The sequence below is a fragment of the Lithobates pipiens genome, unplaced genomic scaffold, assembly GCF_037356315.1.
Source record: "Lithobates pipiens isolate NorthernLeopardFrog02 unplaced genomic scaffold, aLitPip1_a1.2 Scaffold_13, whole genome shotgun sequence".
NCBI lineage: Eukaryota > Metazoa > Chordata > Amphibia > Anura > Ranidae > Lithobates > Lithobates pipiens.
Genome location: NW_027507718.1, coordinates 513,951,909 through 513,972,661, shown reverse-complemented (window position 1 = coordinate 513,972,661; position 20,753 = coordinate 513,951,909).

Genomic DNA, 20,753 nt, shown 5'->3' with positions numbered 1-20,753 from the left:
ATCTCGGTGCTGGTGTCAGTGCTCTCTATCTCGGTGTAGTTTATTAAGCAGCTCTAGGGGTCTTCTCCGCGCTTTCCGGTTCTTCTCGCCGGTCTCCTCCGCTATCTTCTGCTCTTTTGCTACCGGAGACTGTGAGAGAGTCTGTGGGAGACAGCATGCCCCGGGACTGTGGCGTCATAAGGGGCAGGGTCACCATGTGACATTACCCGGTGACCCCGCCCCTTATGCCTATATAAGTTGCCGAGCACCATGTCCACGGCATTACAGCGGGAGAGAGTTTCATGTCAACATCGGAAGAAAAGAAGAAGGAAAAAGAAGAAGGCGGCAGCGACAACGCCGAAGGAGAAAGCCGGGCTAGATAGTGGAAGAGCATGGCGAGAAGAACCAGAAAGCACAGAGAAGTCGGAAGAAGACCTCTGTATGGCGATGACGACGAAGGAGAGAGCCTGGCGAGAAGAACCGGAAAGCGGGGAGAAGACCCCTGGAGTTGCTTAATAAATTACTTTAAATACCTGTGTAGTGTGTTTTTTTATTGACACCTTTTCCCCAGGTGAATGGGGGACCCCGACAACCAACATTCAGGGTTGTCGGGAAGAGGCCCTTGTCCTCATCGACAAGGCGACAAGGTGCTTTGGGGTGGGGGGCCACAGGGCGCCCCCTTCACCAAAGCACCCACCCCCCATGTTGAGGGCATGCGGCCTGGTACGGTTTGGGGGGGCACTCGCTTGTCCCATCCCCTTTCCTGACCGGCCGGGCTGCGTGCTTGGATAAGGGTCTGGTATGGACTTTGGGTTGACCCCCATGCCGTTTTTCGGCGTAGGGGTTACCTTTAAAGCCCATACCAGGTGACAGGGCTCGCAAGGTGTCAATCTTGCCGATGAAGGGTGTGGTGTCAGTGCTCTCTATCTTGGTGCTGGTGTCAGTGCTCTCTATCTCGGTGCTGGTGTCAGTGCTCTCTATCTCGGTGCTGGTGTCAGTGCTCTCTATCAAGGTGCTGGTGTCAGTGCTCTCTATCGCGGTGCTGGTGTCAGTGCTCTCTATCGCGGTGCTGGTGTCAGTGCTCTCTATCGCGGTGCTGGTGTCAGTGCTCTCTATCACGGTGCTGGTGTCAGTGCTCTCTATCATGGTGCTGGTGTCAGTGCTCTCTATCTTGGTGCTGGTGTCAGTGCTCTCTATCTCGGTGCTGGTGTCAGTGCTCTCTATCACAGTGCTGGTGTCAGTGCTCTTTATCACGGTGCTGGTGTCAGTGCTCTCTATCTCGGTGCTGGTGTCAGTGCTCTCTATCTCGGTGCTGGTGTCAGTGCTCTCTATCATGGTGCTGGTGTCAGTGCTCTCTATCGCGGTGCTGGTGTCAGTGCTCTCTATCGTGGTGCTGGTGTCAGTGCTCTCTATCTCGGTGCTGGTGTCAGTGCTCTCTATCTCTGTGCTGGTGTCAGTGCTCTCTATCACGGTGCTGGTGTCATCGCTCTCTATCACGGTGCTGGTGTCAGTGCTCTCTATCTCGGTGCTGGTGTCAGTGCTCAGTCTCTAACACTATGCTGGTGTCAGTGCTCAGTCTCTATTGCAGTGCTGGTTTCAGACAGTGAGGGAGATAGCAGCGGAGAAGCCAATCAGCAGGCAGTGCCAGCACCATGGCTGAGGATTAGCACTGGACTGGCACCTCCGGGCCACTGCAGTGGAGCCCTGCATAGGAGGGGGTAAGGGCCGGGCAGAGAGAGGGGCTCAAGCATAGGTTGGCACACTGGGACACTGGCACAGGACTGCACTGCCCTGACTGTAGCACTGATCATCTCCTGCACCCCCTTCATAGCCTGCCCTGACCTTACCTCTCCTCCATGGCCTTCATGCGCGCCTGAATTGTCAAAATTTCACAGATAAAAAAAGAATGCTTGTCGTTGTTGATCCCAGATTCACTTAACACTTTTGTTATGTCATTGTCCATGTGGTGGGACTATGTGTGCACAGCTAGTAAGTATTTTGTGGCTAAAAATATGACCTGGAGGTTTTTAAGGTTCGCCTGCCATTAAAGTCAATGGGGTCCACCGCAAACTTTGCGGTTCGCAAACTTTTGGGTGCGTTCACGGTTGCGTTCGCGAAACGTCCTGTCGGAAGTTCGTCCATCACTACTTACCAGGACTCTGTGGCTGTGGAGAGGAAAAGGAGGATCTGCTCCCAGGCTAGAGACAGGTGTGGTGAGGACACTGTGGGAGACAGACTGTGATGCAGGCTGTTAGCAGAATATCTTGCATCGCATCAATTCAGAGCAGCAGAGTAGCGGACATCTGGTACATGAGAATGCCACCGTATGACTGGTACTGCCGCTTGATTGTTGTGGAAAATACTACTGTCCCTAACTGTTGCTGCCGCATGATCATTGAAGAAAACACCACTGTCGCTGACTGGTGCTGTCAACTGATCATTGGGAAGAACGCCAGTGCCACTGAGCCACCAAAAGAGAATACAGGGAGACCAGCTGCCACCCCAGGTGTTAGTGAGAGGTGCTGGACAAACTCTATTAAAGAGGAACAGTATTGTGTATTTGGGACACAGTGCTGGCACCTATATCTTTATATGAGTGCTCCACAGCTGTTTTTGGGCCCCAACATACTGGCCAGTAGGGAGGAATTTGACAAAGACTGCTGGACCATTATCATAACATTGAGTATCAATGGTTGTAAATCAGTCATTTGTATACTACCAATATTATATGTTACTTTACAACTGTATAACATACTTGAAGTGTTTATTGGAATTTTCCTGTAGTGCCCTGACAAATATTATAGTGTAGCACCTTCTAGTATGTGTGCTAGATGTAGATAGGTTTTTTGTTAGTGTAGGTAAAAATTAGCTTGGAGCTGGGAATCTGGGTCAGGATTCAGTGACTCAGGGCTAGATGACTCATCCTAGCACCCTCTCCGGTTCCTCCCCCTGTATTCTGAGGCATTGGAGAATGTTCCAGACACAGTGGGTGGAGGTTCGAAGGAGCTGCTTGGCAAAGTTATGAGGTCCTCAGCCAATCCCCAGTAAAGGGCTGGCAGGGGGCAGGCCACCTCACAAATAGGCTTTAGTCATGCCAGCAGGTGCTGTTGGTTGGGAGATAGAGATGGAGGGCTGAGGGGGCTGTTTGTGGCCTTTGAGGGTGTCCCCTAGTCTGGGGGAGGGGGGTGACTTTGGGCTGGGGCTCAGGTGCTATAAGGAACCTACCAAGACACACAGAGGAATCCCTTCCTGGAGGCATGGGAGCAAGGAGAGAGGACAGTCGGAGCAGGTCAGCACTGCTGGTAGATCTCCTGAGAGTCAGCTGGTGAGTGTCAGTTTGGAGGACTGTGCTGAAGAGGTTATCCTGGAGGGATAGGAAGGGAGCAGCTGCAGTCAGGTGGGTTGGCAGTGCCTGAAGAAGGTGGTGCTGGGACTGAGTGACTGTTAGATATTAATATAGTGATTAAGCTGGGTTCTGCAAGTGAGTGATGAAGAAAGAAGTGGAGCTCTATATAGAGATACAGGGTTGGCAGTGCCTGAAGAAGGTGGTGCTGGGACTGAGTGACTGTTAGATATTAATATAGTGATTAAGCTGGGTTCTGCAAGTGAGTGATGAAGAAAGAAGTGGAGCTCTATATAGAGATACAGGAAGCTGTATACAGGAACAGGTTGTCCCTGAAGTTTGTCAAGTGGTCATCCCATAATCTCCCATCCCTATCCAAGTTATTATCCCTCATAAAATAATAAAAACAAAGTTACGGGCTGTTCTCTGACTCTAGAGTGCCTGTGAAGATTTGGTGCGCCTGGCTGTGCAGGATGGGGGTTCCTAGTTACTTGCGGCTCCTGAGGGGGTGCGCTACTTTAGGCTAAATTTCATTTTTTGGCTTCACAGTACTCAGTGGAGTGGTGATCCGTTTTCATCTGGTCAATATTTCCCCAGGCTGGGTGATTGATTGCTCCTGCGTTTTTCTAGAGGGAGCTTCCAGAAAATAGAGCCGGGATGGTCAATCACTCAGTTATGCATATTTATCAGGCCTTTGCAAATCCCTGGGAGGGGGCACCCAGAAGCTGGCTGAGGAAAGTGTTAAAAATTTGGGAGGCCTTTGCGGTGGGTTCCTGTTCTGGAATGTGACTAGAATTGCTAAAGGATTTTTGTTTGATATGGCAGACAGCTCCTAGGACATTGTGTGTAATGCCCTGTACACACGATTGGAATTTCCAACAGAAAAAGTTAGACGGGAGCTTTTCATCGTATATTCCCACCGAGTGTATGCCCCATCGGACTTTTTACGTCGAAAATTCTGATGGACCTAGAAAGAGAACATGTTCTATATTTTTCCGACGGAACAAATTCCTATCGGGAAATCCGCTCGTCTGTATGCTGTTCCGACATACCAAAAACGACGCATGCTCTGAAGCTATTGGCTACTATCTATTGAACTTCCGCTTTCTAGTCCCGTCGTACGTGTGGTACATCACCATGTTCTTGACAGTTGGACTTTGGTGTGACCATGTGTATGCAAGACCGCTTGACCGGAATTCCGTTGGAACTCCGTCAGGAAAACTGACGGGAAAACCGGTCGTGTGGACGGGGCATAAGACCTGGTTTTGGGACTCTTGGGTCGGTGTGTCTGCTGCTGGAGGAAAGGGAGTGCCAGGAGTTACTGTATGGACTGGGTGTGCTCTTATAAAGACCTAGAGTTACTGGTCATTTCATATTACCTCCATTGAAGGTCACTGCTACAGGATTTGTGCTAAAATGTTTGTCCTGTTTATTTTTTAGATAATTTTGGAGTATCCTAAACCCCAAATTCCCTTCTGTTCAAGTGTTCTGCAATAATTTCAAAACACCTCCTAAACTAAGCAAGCCTGTGTTATTGGTGTGCATAGAACTGTAAAGGTGGCAGGCAGCCATTTTACTTGCAAGGGAGACCTGGGCATATTCTCAGTGGCCCCTTTGGGGGTGATCGCTATGCTCTAGTCATTGGTTTTTGAATTATTGGGTATTTTTTATATTAAGTATTCCCTCCAAAGCTTCAGAGTATCAGATTGTGTTGCCTAGTCTGGAAGGTCGTTGAGAATCCAGAAACAGGAAACCCACACATCAGCAGCTCTGTAAGAGTCCAGGGCTTACTACGCATGCACCAATGGCGCGTTGCCACAAGAGGAAATCCATGCCAACTGAGCATTCGCCAAAGATGCCTCAGGGTGCCAAACCGCTCGTGCGCAGAAAACTTGATGGAAAAGGGCAGGAAAATGCCCAGGATGCGCACAGGAAGTGTCCTCAACCTGTCCTCCACCACTGCCACCTGTCAGTGCCAATCAGTACTGCCTATCAGTGCCAATCAGTGCCAACTGTCAGTGCCCATACCAGCTGCCAGTCAGTGCCCAGCACAGCTGCCTGTCAGTGCCTATCAGTGCTGCATATCATATCAGCAACTATCAGTGCCCATCAATTCAACATTTCAGTGCCTCCTCATCAGTGCCCATCAGTGCCACCTTATCAGTGCCAACTCATCAGTGCCCACCAGTGCTGCCTCAGTTCCAATCAGTTGCACCTTATCAGTGCCAACTTATCAGTGCCCACCAGTGCGGCCTCATCAGTTTCCATCAGTTTGCAACTCATCAGTGCCCATCACAGCCGCCTGTCAGTGCTTAACAGTGCCACCTATCAGTGAACATCAGTGCCGCCTATCAGTGCCCATCAGTGCTGCATATCAGTGTGGCATATCATTGCTCCCTATTGGTGCCCATCAGTGCTACATACCACAACTATCAGTGTCCATCAATTCTACATATCAGTGCCAACTCATCAGTGCCCGTCAGTGAAGGAGAAAACCTAATTTTATAACCAAAAAGAAGAAATACTTATTTTTTTCAAAAATGTTGGTCTTTTTTAGTTTGTTTAACAAAAAAAATAAAACCGCAGAGGTGATCAAATACCACCAAAAGAAAGCTCTATTTGTGGGAAGAAAATGATAAAAATTACATTTGGGTACAGTGTAGCATGACCGCGTAATTGTCATTCAAAGTGCGACAGCGCTGAAAGCTGAAAATTGGGCAAGGGGGGGGCTTAATGTGCCCGGTATTGCAGCGGTTAATCATTTTATAATCGTATACCACAAGCAGTCTTTATATAAATGGTATTTTAAACGTATTTGTACTTGTAGAACTAGGCCAGGGACTAGACGGAGTGTTTTTGAATGTTTTAATGTGAAATGTACCTGGGTGTCCTTCACTAAGGTCTGTGCTTTGGAAAATGTCCTCCACAGCCTTGGTCCGTACCCAATCCTCGATCGCAGGGTACCTCTGTAGAAATGCGTCTTTCTTCCACGCGGCATGCACCTCAGCCACTGATGGGCTTTAACCACTTAAAGACTGGGCCTATTGTTTACACTTGGTGTTTACAAGTTAAAATAATTTTTTTTTGCTAGAAAATTACTTAGAACCCCCACACATTATTATTATTTTTTTTTCAGACACCCTAGAGAATAAATTGGCGGTCGTTGCAATACTTTATTTCACACCGTATTTGCGCAGAGGTTTTACAAACGCAATTTTTGAGGAAAAAATACACTTTTTTTAATTAAAAAAATAAGAGAACAGTAGTTAGCCCAATTTTTTTATATTGGGAAAGATAATGTTACGCCAAGTAAATTGTAATATTAAATGATAAAATTACGCCCGCTTGTGGAATGGCGACAAACTTTGACACTTAAAAATCTCCATAGGCGTATTTTAAAATTTCTACAGGTTACCAGTTTTGAGTTACAGAGGAGATCTAGCTCTAGAATTATTGCTCTCGCTCTAACAATCGCGGCAATATCTCACATGTGGGGTTTGAACACCGTTTATATATGTGGGCTCAACTAACGTATGTGCTCGCTTCTGCCTGCAAGCTCAGCAGGACAGGGCGCTTCACATTTTCTTTTTTTTTTTTTTACATTTATTTACCTTGTTTTGTTTATTTTTTTTAACCTGTCCCCTTAAAGAAAAAAAATGCAGATAACTTTTATACATATTACAATAATAATAGAAAAAAAGCATGAGTGGACCTCTTTAATGTGAGATCAGTAGACCTCCTCTGTATCGCAAAACATGTAACCTGTAGAATTTTTTTAAATGTCGCCTATGGAGATTTTTAAGGGTAAAAGTTTGTCGCCATTCCACGAGCAGGCGCAATTTTGAAGCGTGACATGTTGGGTTTCAGTTTACTCGGCACAACATTATCTTTTACAATATTTAAAAAAATGGGCTAACGTTACTGTTGTCTTCTTTTTTCATTCAAAAAAGTGTATTTAAAAAAAAAAAAAAACGTGCTTGTAAGAGAGCTGCGCAAATACAGTGTGACAGAAAGTGTTGCAATGACCGCCATTTTATTCTCTGGGGTGTTAGAAAAAAAATGTATAATGTTTGCGGGTTATAAGTAATTTTCTAGCAAAAAGAACTGTTTTTAACTTGTAAACAACAAATCTAAAAAAGAGTCTCGGTCCTTCAGTGGTTAACTGTGGGCAGCTGAAGCTCCTGCCTGTTCACTTCCTGGATTTACACAGAGGCACACCTCCAGCTCTGCAGCTCTCATTGGCCCTCTTATGACTCACCCTCCCTCCCTACCTGGCAAACTCTCACAAGAGTGAGAGAGAGAGCTGTGCATGATGTCATAAGCCTAGGCTAATGACCAGACAGGAAACATGAAGTGGGCTGTAGAAGGGATTTACTGGCAGAAAAAAATGTTTTACTATCCAAAGTTAAAACAACAACAAGGGCAGAAGATTTAATAGTTGGAAAGATGAAAAAATGACTTAGGCCTCATGCACACGAGACGCAGTTAAACGCGCGTTCAGATGCAGTTGGACAGTTTTTTCAACTGCCCCTGAACTCATTCAATGTTATCCTATGTGTCCATGCACACAGTCTAGTTTTTTTCCGTTTTTATGCACTTGCGTTTAATCTCGTTTTTCCAGAAGCAAAAAAATGCGTTCAGAAGCAAAAATTTCCACGTTTCAGACGCAAAACGCGGCAAAACGCGGTAAAACGTGGCAAAACGCAGCTACCGCGTTTAGCCGCGTTTGCGTTTATATGCGTTTTTAAAGGTGACCTTTTTTTTTTACATTAAAAATCTCAAAAATGATTGCAAATGATGAAAAACCATTAGAAAAATATTTTAAACAATTGCAATTGCAAGTGGACAATCCACAACTTGTGGCAAGTGACATGGCAGATGGAAAGTGACGTGGCAAGTGGACAATCCACAACTTGTGGCAAGTGACATGGCAGGTGGCAAGTGATGTGGCAAGTGGACAATCCACAACTTGTGGCAAGTGACGTGGCAGGTGAAGTGGCAAGTGACGTGGAAAGTGGACAATCCACAACTTGTGGCAGGTGACGTGGCAAGTGACCTGCCAGGTGACGCGGCAAGTGACCTGGCAGGTGACGTGGCAAGTGGAAAATCAACAACTTGTGGCAGGTGACTGGCATGTGACATGGCAAGTGGACAATCCATAACTTGTGGCAGGTGACGTGGCAAGTGACGTGGCAAGTGGACAATCCACTTGTGGCAGGGGACGTGGCAAGTGACGTGGCAAGTGGACAATCCACTTGTGGCAGGGGATGTGGCAAGTGATGTGGCGAGTGGACAATCCACAACTTGTGTCAGGTGACGTGGCAAGTGGACAATCCACAACTTGTGGCAGGTGATGTGGCAAGTGATGTGGCAAGTGGACAATCCACTTGTGGCAGGTGACGTGGCAGGGGACGTGGCAAGGGACGTAGCAAGTGGACAATCCACAACTTGTGGCAGGTGACATGGCAGGTGACGTGGAAAGTGATGTGGCAAGTGGACAATCCACAACTTGTGGCAGGTGATGTGGCTGGTGACGTGGCAAGTGGACAATCCACATCTTGTGGCAGGTGACGTGGCAGGTGACGTGGAAAGTGGTGTGGCAAGTGGACAATCCACAACTTGTGGCAGGTGATGTGGCTGGTGACGTGGCAAGTGGGCAATCCACAACTTGTGGCAGGTGGCATGGCAGGTGACGTGGAAAGTGGACAATCCACATCTTGTGGCAGGTGACGTGGCAGGTGATGTGGCAAGTGATGTGGCAGGTGATGTGACAAGTGGACAATCCACATCTTGTGGCAAGTGACGTGGCAGCTGACGTGGCAAGTGACGTGGCAAGTGGACAATCCAAAACTTGTGGCAGGTGATGTGGCAAGTGACGTGGCAGGTTACGTGGCAAGTGGACAATCCACAGCTTGTGGCAAGTGACATGGCAGGTGGCAAGTGATGTGGCAAGTGGACAATCCACAACTTGTGGCAAGTGACGTGGCAGGTGATGTGGCAAGTGACGTGGCAAGTGGACAATCCACTACTTGTGGCAGGTGATGTGGCTGGTGACGTGGCAAGTGGACAATCCACAGCTTGTGGCAGGTGGCATGGCAGATGACGTGGAAAGTGGACAATCCACATCTCGTGGCAAGTGACGTGGCAGGTGATGTGGCAGGTGATGTGGCAAGTCACGTGGCAAGTGGAAATCCACAACTTGTGGCAGGTGATGTGGCTGGTGACGTGGCAAGTGGACAATCCACAACTTGTGGCAGGTGGCATGGCAGGTGACATGGAAAGTGGACAATCCACATCTTGTGGCAAGTGACAAGGCAGGTGATGTGGCAAGTGACGTGGCAAGTGGACAATCCACAACTTGTGGCAGGTGATGTGGCAAGTGACATGGCAGGTGATGTGGACAATCCCCAACTTGTGGCAGGTGACGTGGCAAGTGACGTGGCAAGTGGACAATCCACAACTTGTGGCAGGTGACGTGGCAGGTGACGTGGCAAGTGGACAATCCACAACTTGTGGCAGGTGACGTGGCAAGTGACGTGGCAGGTGATGTGGCAAGTGACGTGGCAAGTAGACAATCCACAACTTGTGGCAGGTGATGTGGCAAGTGACGTGGCAGGTGATGTGGCAAGTGACGTGGCAAGTGGACAATCCACTACTTGTGGCAGGTGATGTGGCTGGTGACGTAGCAAGTGGACAATCCACAACTTGTGGCAGGTGGCATGGCAGGTGACATGGAAAGTGGACAATCCACATCTTGTGGCAAGTGACAAGGCAGGTGATGTGGCAAGTGACGTGGCAAGTGGACAATCCACAACTTGTGGCAGGTGATGTGGCAAGTGACATGGCAGGTGATGTGGACAATCCCCAACTTGTGGCAGGTGACGTGGCAAGTGACGTGGCAAGTGGACAATCCACAACTTGTGGCAGGTGACGTGGCAGGTGACGTGGCAAGTGGACAATCCACAACTTGTGGCAGGTGACGTGGCAAGTGACGTGGCAGGTGATGTGGCAAGTGACGTGGCAGGTAGACAATCCACAACTTGTGGCAGGTGATGTGGCAAGTGACGTGGCAGGTGATGTGGCAAGTGACGTGGCAAGTGGACAATCCACTACTTGTGGCAGGTGATGTGGCTGGTGACGTGGCAAGTGGACAATCCACAGCTTGTGGCAGGTGGCATGGCAGATGATGTGGAAAGTGGACAATCCACATCTCGTGGCAAGTGACGTGGCAGGTGATGTGGCAAGTGACGTGGCAAGTGGACAATCCACAACTTGTGGCAGGTGACGTGGCAGGTGATGTGGCAAGTGGACAATCCACAACTTGTGGCAAGTGACGTGGCAAGTGACGTGGCAAGTGGACAATCCAAAACTTGTGGCAGGTGACGTGGCAAGTGACGTGGCAGGTGATGTGGCAAGTCACGTGGCAAGTGGACAATCCACAACTTGTGGCAGATGACGTGGCAAGTGACGTGGCAAGTGGACAATCCACAACTTGTGGCAGGTGCCGTGGCAAATGACACGCTAAATACAAGTACACTGCAGCTCTCACAGCTGCTGCTACTCACTCTGGTCTCACAAAATTGCTGAAATAGTTAATAATACTGTTTTTTTGAGCTGGGGAGGGTCTATGATGTTAGCTTAACTAAACGCTTCTAGACGCAAACGCGGTAAAACGCGGTAAAACGCCGCTAAATCGCGGCAAAACGCGCGTTTCTAAACGCCGGTTTCAACATGTGTCCAGCAGCGTTTGCATCTGCGTCTCGTGTGCATGAAGCGTAATGCCTCGTACACACGTTCCGATTATCGGACCACAAAAGTCGCTTTCGGACAGATCGTGCGATAATCTGATCGTTAGTACGCAGCTTTCGACAGCCGATCGCGACAGTCCGTCCAACCAAATCCGAAGGGACAAACAGGAAAACTTTGGTCGGATGACAGCCCGTCGTACGACAATCGTATAGCCAGTACAGTATGCGTCCGATAAATGTCATTCGACAAACACCACGCATGATCGGAAACACGAAAATAAACCAGAAGGACACACAGGTCACACGTATTTGACATCATTTAAAATACGTAGCTACGCACGACGGAAGATTGTTCCAGAATCGTACGACAAAAATCTTACACACATTTTGCACTGTTGTATTCGATCTTAGTTGTATGCAACAAAATGTGAACGATCGGTCGTACGATAATCGGAACGTGTGTACGGGGCATAAGGGTCCTTTCACACGGGGCGGATCAGTTCTGATCCGCCCCGTGGATATCCGTTTGCTCAGCGGGGATCACTCCGTCGATCCCCGCTGAGCAGGGAGATGACAGGTCCGTCTCTGCATACTGCGCAGGGACAGACCTGTCACAACGCCGCTCTCCCCTATGGGAGATCGGATGACGATGGACCGTAGTGCCCGTCGTCACCCGATCCGATCCGCAGACGGATGGAAAAATAGCTTTTTCCTCCGTTACACTTTTTCGGATCGGAGCGGGTCGGATGTCAGCGGACATGTCACCGCTGACATCCGACGCTCCATAGAGCTCTATGGAGCACCCGTTCAGGTCTGCCTGAAAAACTGACAGACGGACCTGAACGGGACGTCAGTGTGAAAGGGGCCTATAAGGCAAGCCATACATGAGTCGAATTTCGAAAAAAAATTTCTTTAGAAAATCTCATCTAATGCCACGTACACACAATCGGTTTTCCCGTTGGAATAAACTCCAGCGGAGTTCCGACGGAACTGAAACTGTCTTGCGTACACATGATCACAAGAAAGTCCGATCATTAAGAATGCACGTACGACGGGACTAGAAAAGGGTCAATAGCCAGTAGCCAATAGCCTCCGTCTCGTACTTGCTTCAGAGCATGCGCTGTTTTTGGTCCGTCGGACCAGCATACAGACGAGCGGCTTTCCCGATAGGAATTGGTCTCGTCGGAAATATTCAAAACATGTTCTATTTCTAGGTCCATCAGAATTTTCGTAAAAAAAAAAGTCAGATGAGGCCCACGCACAAATATACGATGAAAAACTTCCATCTGACTTTTTCTGTTGGACATTCCGCTCGTGTGTGTACGCGGCATAAGAATTTTCATTCAGATTTCACACCATCAGTGAGCTGCAGCACCCGCCGATTTTCGTGCGGTAACCAAATTTGAGTAATCGGACATGTTGGAAATTTTTTGAAAAATGAATGATTTTCTAATCAATGATGGGAGAATTGTGCAAGAAATGTTATCGAAAAAGAAATGCGCACGTGCAAAAAAAGAAAATTCCCAGAAAGAAGAAAAGATTCCCAGCCAGGAAAATTCTTTTCTGTAGCAACAGGAGGGGAAATTGAAGGCTTGGATGGCCGAATTTCGAAATCAATGGTGGCACCATCGGATCGTAAAACGCACTAATTTTCTGATTTTCAAAAGAAAATGCTTTCAAAATTCGACCATGTATGGCCAGCATCAAGGTCCACTTATTATTATTATTATTATTATTATACACGATTTATATAGCGCCAACATTTTACGCAGTGATTTACAATGTATAGGGGGGAGGACAACACAATTATGCCGCGTACACACGATCGGAATTCCGGCCAGAAAAAGACAGATGAGAGCTTTTCTTCGGAAAATGTGACCGTGTGTATGCTCCATCGGAATTTAGCTGTCCGAATTTCAGCCAGCCAAAAATTGATAGCAGGTTCTCAATTTTCCAGACGGAAAAACTTTCTATCGGAAATTCCGATCGTGTGTATGCAATTCTAACACGCCAAAAATCACGCATTCTCAGATTCAACTACGAGGCGGAAGTTATTGGCCACTGGCTATTGAACTTCCTTTTTCTAGTCCCGTAATTTTTGTTGTACGTCACCGCGTTCTAAACAATTGGAATTTGGTGTGACTGTGTGTAGGCAAGACAGCTTGAGCGGAATTCCGTTGGGAAAACCATCAGAGGTTTTTCCGACAAGAATTCCGATCGTGTGTATGTGGCATTACAGTACAGTTTAATACAAAAGTACAGGAGGGCTCGGCTCGTAGAGCTTACATTCTAAAGGGAGGGGGTGGTGGTACAAAAGGTAATAGCTGCAGAGAATGATTTGATGGGGGTCGGGACAGTTGTTAGGTGCGTGTGGGATAGGCTTCCCTGAATAAATGAGTTTTCAGGGATCTCCTAAAGGTGGACAGGGTAGGGGTTGATCGTAGGCTTGTGCAATTCATTTCGTAATGAATCGAAATTCGGCCGAATTTTGCATCTTTCGGACATTCGGATGCATCCGAATGTCCGAAAAAAAAAAATAACGAATAACAACGAATATGAAAGAAATATAACGAATGAATTCAAATGAATTCGACATGATTTGGTAATTCTTTAAAGATCTAATGAAACAAAAGGTCACCTCAAAGTAAATCTTATAGTCCAATCAGCTAATTAATTTTGTGTCGGAGGTTGGATTACTGGCAAAGTGCATTCCTAAGAACTGAGTTAGAAGGGTGTTGTATTGTATTTGAGCCGAGGGGAAGAGACGTTGTCATTGTGTGTGTTAAAAGATTAAATAAACAAACGACTTTCCAAACTACGAATCATTATCACGAATGTCTATACATACATAAATAGCGAATTTCAACTAATACAAAATGAATGAATTCAACACTCTACGAATAATAACGAATTATCTGAAAACGTATTAACGTAACATAACGAATATAACAGAACAAAATGATGTATTTTACGAATGACAACGAACCGAAACTAAACGAAATTTTCCATTGTGCACAAGTCTAGTTGACCGGACATACTGGAGCAGGGAGTTCAAGAGGATGGGAGAGGCTCTGGAGAAGTCCTGAAGGCGAGCATGGGAGGAGCTAACAAGGGAGCTAGAGAGCAGGAGGTCCTGGGAGGAGCGGAGGGGACGATTTGGGCGATATCTGCAGATGAGGTTGGTGATGTAGATGGGGGCAATGTTATGGATAGCATTCTGACAGCGAGCTGCCAATTTCAGCCAACCATGGCAACGAGTGCCAGTGAAAAGCGGCATTGCGTGTCCACCTAGGTACTGAATGTGGAAGAGAGTTGCCAATGCTTGGTCTAACCCTTCACTATTGTAATCCAAAAAAAAATTGCCTCTACATATACGTACAAGAGCTACTGAATAGCTTGGATCCACATTGCAATAACGTTTGAACATTTGGATGGAGTAAAAAGGACTGCTCACTTCTCAAACAGAAAAAAAAAAATCCAGTCTGATATATCTGCTTTATTCAACATAAACGAATGTCTTTTATAACCTGGGCATGACAGGTCCACTTTTACCGCCCCCTTGACTTTCCTCCAGTCCTGAGACAGCAGCCAAGACTAACAGGAACATTTGTCCTGACACAGGGCTTAATAAAAGCAATTATAGACAATTGAAAACTTCACTCCAGGAAGGGGCCAAATTAACATTTGGATTCCTCCTCCTGAGCAAAAACAATCGGTGATGGAATGGGAGCTCCGCAACATGCCATACATTTGTTTTGTATTTCAGGCAGATGGCGTGCCAGGTATGGGATCAGTGTACCCCGCTACAGCACCGGGATCCTCCACCATATACAGCAATGCCATCAACAACAACAATAATAATATATATAAAGCTTCCCATTCCCCTCATCCCTTCAACACTCAGGCTGCCAAAAACAATAAAAATCTGCAGAATCCGTTCAGAAATCCTATCCATGGAGCCGAAATGTATTGAAAAATTCCTTTATTTTAAAACTGAACTGAGGCAGCTATAAAAGACACAATAATGCATTTCTGGAATCACTAATACATCATTGACTACTTCCCGTCCGCGCTATTATTATATTATTATTATACAGCATTTATATATCGCCAACCATTTGCGCAGCGCTTTACAATGTAGGGAGACAATATACCAACAGTATAATTCAAAACAAGAGGGTTAGAGGAGCCCTGCTCCTGCGAGCTTACAATCTAAAGCCTCGTACACACGATCGGATTTTCCGCAGACAAAACCTCAGACTTTTGTCCAAAGGCGTGTGCCTGGTTTTTGTCTTGCATACAAACGGCAAGGAATTGTCGGCCAACAAACATGAACATGGTGACGTACTATGTGGTTTTTCAGCTCTTTAGCGCCACCCTTTGGGCTCCTTCTGCTAATTTCGTGTTAGTAGAAGTTTGGTGAGCATTGATTTGCGCTTTTCATTTCACGCTTTTCATTTCGTGCTTTTCATTTTGTGATTTTCAGTTCGTTTTCTGAACGGCCGTTCGTCAACCAGCCATGTTGCGGAATAGGAGGAGTTAACGTGTTATTTATTATTGGCCTTGGAGTTATTGCTTTGACCCAAGTCCAGTCCAGGAACAGGAGGAGAAGAATTTCTTGGACCAAAAATTGGTTGTTTATTAATGGTGACCAATGATGTCATATGCCTTTGCTGCGGGAGCTCCAGGAGAATAATCTGTATGATTTTTGGAATTATCTCCGGATGATGGACCCCTGCTTTCACCAAATCTTGGCTTTGGTGTCCCCCTATATTAAGAAGAAGGACACGTGCATTAGGCTTTTATTACATTTTTTGGGTTGAATAATAATGATTTGATTTGTTATATTTTATATATTTTTGGATGCATAGAATGCACTTTTTGATTAAGTTCTATTGGCAGATAGCATTTCTAATTTTATTTGTTTTCTTTTTTTAATAAACAAAAAAAAAAAATTGTGTAGAATAATACTTGGCTATGTGTTTTACTTTAAATATTTGGGAGTAGGCAGCTACATTAAAAAAAATACAATGTAAAATTGACAAGGGGCACCAACATAGTTGTATTCTTGTTCTTAAAAACTACGGGATAATGGTATTGTGGTAACTTGCCCAAAAAAAAAAAAAAAAGCATAATAATATTATTTTTGATATCACTAGAAAAAAAAAAAGCCTTTGAAAATATGTTTGCAATAACTCCATCAGTATCACCAGCAAAGCAGCTTCATTATTATCCCATTAACCACTTAAGGACCGCCTCACGCCGATATACGTCGGCAGAATGGCACGGCCAGGCACAAGCACGTACAGGTACGTTGCCCTTTAAGTGTCCAGTCATGGGTCGCGCGCACTCTGCCGGGGGCGCACTCGCGACCCGGTTCTGAGCTCCGTGACCGTGGCCTGACTCCCCCAGTGCTCTCCGGCCCCCTATGCTCTACACCTCCATGCTCTCTGCTCCCCCCAGTGCTGTCTGCCCTCCTCGGTGTTCTCCACCCCCCAATGCTCTCCAGCCCCCCTAGTGCTCTTCAGGCTCCCCTGTGCACCCTGTCCCACCTATTCTCCCCACCCCCTTGCCTTGTTCTCTCCAGCCCCCCCCCCCCCCGTGCTCTCCATCCCTCCATGCTCTATGACCCCCTTGTACTCTCCAACCCCCCGTGCTCTCTGCCCCCCCCCTCGCTGGCTCTAACCCACTCACCCACTCTGTTCACATGGATGTAACCGTGCGTGCACCCGGTCGGGGCAGTGTTTCAACTGGGATTGTTGTAAACTATTGCTGCTGCATTGCCTCCTCAATACAAGTTTATTATTGCACCTGGCTGTGTGAATTATTGCCATCTCACCAAGCTGCACCCCCCCCTACACAATTTAAATACAAATTAAAGCCAAACTCCAGCTCGCACTTTATAAGCAGTTACAGCAAACAGTTTTTTTTTTCTTTTGGGATAAATTGTACGCACTCTTGCCAGTGTGAAATGCTTTGTCTCGACCCTCTATATTCTACAGCTGCAGGAGAGCTTGTTCTGCTGAAAAAACAACAGACGTGCTGGCTGGATCATCTTATGAAAAAGAAAGTCTAAGAAAACGAATGCAGTCAACACACATAGAAATTGGTAAGCTGCAAAAAAAAAAATATATTTTTTCTTTTGTGTTTAATAGTATTAAATATTAATACTGCTTTCAGCTTGAGGTCCTGATGAAGGGGGCAGCTCTCGAAATGCACTGGATATATGTGCATATTTATTGGAGAATTTTGGTGGAATAAATACCGGCTTTCAGATATTAAAACATGACAGAGGTTCTACCCTCTTCCCACTCCGTCTAAAACTAGAAAAAAAAGATTAAGGCTGCTTTCACACTGGGGCGGTATTCAGGCGTTACAGCGCTAAAAATAGCGCCTGTGTAACGCCTGAAAAAAAACGGCCCCTTTAACTCCAGTGTGAAAGCCGGAGGGCTTTCACACTGGAGCGATGCGCTGGCAGGACGGTGAAAAAAATCCTGCTAGCCGCATCTTTGCAGCGGTGAAGGAGCGGTGTATTCACCGCTCCTATACCGCTCCTACCCATTGAAATCAATGGGACACCGCGGCAATACCGCCGGCAAAGCGCCGCTGCAGCGGCTCTTTGCGGGCGGGTCTAACCCCTTTTCGGCCGCTAGCGGGGGTTAAAACCACCGCCCGCACACCGCCGCTAAAACGACGGTAAAGCGCCGCTAAAAATAGCGGCGCTTTACCGCCAACGCTGCTCCCGCCCCAGTGTGAAAGCAGCCTTACTAAAACTGGAGCATTCAGAATCTGGTGCAGCTGTACATGGCAATAAAACCTGGAAGCTGATTTTGCACTCTCCGGTTTTAGTAAATAACCCCCACGGTCTGAGATGGAATTGGGCTTTAAATATGTCTCCTTGGGGTCACGCTTGCTCCATCTCTACCGAGCCTGAAGTAAAATAAGCCGCGTTCAGAGACTTCTAGCCTCCGGGCAGCTGTTCCTCATCATGATTTTCCCTTGGAGGAAAAACGAGGGTCTTTATGCATTTTTTCCCCTCCGCACTTATCATCTCCATCACTTTAACGCCATCAATAGAAAACAGGTGCGGCTGCTTTAGTGTCCCGGAATTCCTATCTGGGAACTGCAAGGTGAACTCTCTCTCTCCGCACACTTCACGCCTGTCTCGCCGCCCCGTACGTCGAGATTAACTGAAATAACAATCGTTTAGGAAGTGCAACCTTTACTCCGATGAAAAAGAGAACTTTTGGTTCCATCCCAGGCTCTTTCTTTGTTCTACCACATCTGGAAGCGATCAGCCTCAACGGTGTCAGTAGACCCACGCCATCCCACCAGAAGTCATAAATTAGCTTATTTCCAAGCCTGTCCAAGAGGCAGGACTTCATATCGGGTCACCGGGTAAAATCAAAGCCATCCAACTATAGCACAGGTTGCTTCTGACCCGAAAAAAGTGGCGGACGCCAATACCAAAGTGGGGCCACAAGAAGAACATTTATAAAACATATTCTGAGATCAGTTTGGGGCCAACTCCAACCCAAACCTATCAGAGGTTGAAGTTTAAAAAGGAAATCTTGGCTGGATCAAACCGAGTTTAAACAGGCCCCTCCTAACTCCTATTCCAACTACCCTGTAGAAGGATGATACTCATTCTCACCTTTTCTCTCACCAGCAGGTGGACGTCCACAGGCCTCCTTGACCTTCAGTTGTTATGCCGGCATGATACCTGCAGCCACAGTCAGCATCTTGGTATCTTTTTTTTTTTTCAGCCAGCAATTCCCTATAATATAAAAGCCATCCTAGTGGCTAATTAGCGGCCGGATTGCTTTTACAGGTTGCGGAAGGGGACATCCTCCACCGCCCTCCGGTGCCTGTCCACGCTCTCAGGGAGCTCAGGATCCGATCCGATCCGACGGTGCTGCCTGGTTATCATAGAGCTGGACAGGGAACAGACGGTCCTCAACCATCTCTATGGTCCTGAGAGGCCGGACGTGACATCGTGACGTCAGTTCTGGTTCTGGCAGATGTAAACATTGCCCTTTTTTGTTCTGCAAAGCATGAGATCAATGGGTTGTTTTTTTTTGTTTTGTTTTTATCTCATACTTTCCAGGGTACAGGAGAGATCTGGTGCCTTATAGACCCCAGATGTCTCTATAAAGAGAGACATCTGGGGTCTCAATAAAATCATGCCTTATTTCTATCACAAGGGATGTATACATTTCTATTGATAGTGTAGCGTCGGCTCCTGAAAAGCAGGCGCTATGTTTATATAAATTTAAGGTTATACCTAAACTGAAGTTTGGGTGAAATTGTCTAAATTTGGACCTCAGCATCAGTCTGACTGGACTATGGGGTGTTCAGCCTGGCCAAAGGGGCATTGTCTCTTCTGGCAGGCATGGAACTACAGTCTGGTTGGGTGCTTTAAGATTACTCTCTCTCGGAGCCCGCCCAGTGGGAGTGGCGCTCTTGCTGTGCTTTCTGGGAGAGGGTACTTAAGATGTGGACGTCACGTGGTTTAGGGTTCCGGTCCAGAAGGATGTGCTGACTTCATGGTCCTGGTCCTCCTGACCAGCCCCCAGGAAGTCTATGGCCTGGGGTGCGGATCCACCCGACTTGTTGTCTCGGGGCTGGCTAGCCCGAGGCAAGGAAACTAAAGGAGGATTCTGAGGTGTTTGGGTGCCGTCTCCGGTTTGGGAGAGACCCATTAGCTTCATAGCATTCCAGGGGAGGACTCTTCAGAAGAAGACCACGTACGGGTTGGTTTCTTAGCAAGAACCTGGAAGGGCTGAAGTACCAAAGTGAATCTGGTCTTGTGGATATCGCCAAGCTGGCTGAAAGATCCAGATATCACACGAGTGTTCTACAAGTTTAGTTTCCTACGTGTTCTACAACAACGTCTGTGGCAGAGACTTGTTCTTAAGTTAAGCACCTTGTTGGCTGCTAGGCCTTGTGAGAGAGGGACTATCCAACCTGAGTGATCATCCAGTTGTGAATGGCTATTCTCTGGATGCAGTCAAAGTAAGCAAGTCCTTCAATTTTTGACTTTGACAATAAGAGTACCTGAACTTTCCTTTCCAACCCTCTGATCCCAATTTAAAGCGGAGGTCCACCCTAAAATGGACCTTCCGCTCATCGGATTCCTCCCCCCCTCCGGCGCCACAATTGGCACCTTTCAGGGGGGAGGGGGGTGCAGTTACCTGGATAATCCAGGTAACTGCACCCACTTCTGGGCTAGCTCTCTGCGGAAAGGGGCGCACATTACGCCCCTTTCCGCAAGTGCCCGCCCCCTTCCGCAAGTGCCCCGCTGCCTGCTGGGAAACACACAGATCCCAGAGGCAGCGGGGACCGTCCTCATTGCGCAGCGCGGCTCGCGCATGTGCAGTAGGGAACCGGGAAATGAAGCCGAAAGGCTCCATTTCCTGATTCCCATACCCAAGATGGCGGCGGCAGCACTCGAGTGTCGATCTAGAGATCGGCTTCGGGTGCCGACATCGCGGGCGCGCTGGACAGGTAAGTGTCACTATTTTAAAAGTCAGCAGCTGCAGTATTTGTAGCTGCTGACTTTAAAAAAAAAAAAAAACGCGGAGTCCCGGCGGACTCCCGCTTTAAGAGACTGTTCATTGTCTACGTTTGCAAATAAAATCCCTTTATGCGGGACACCCCTAGACGTGAATTGAGGAAAAGAA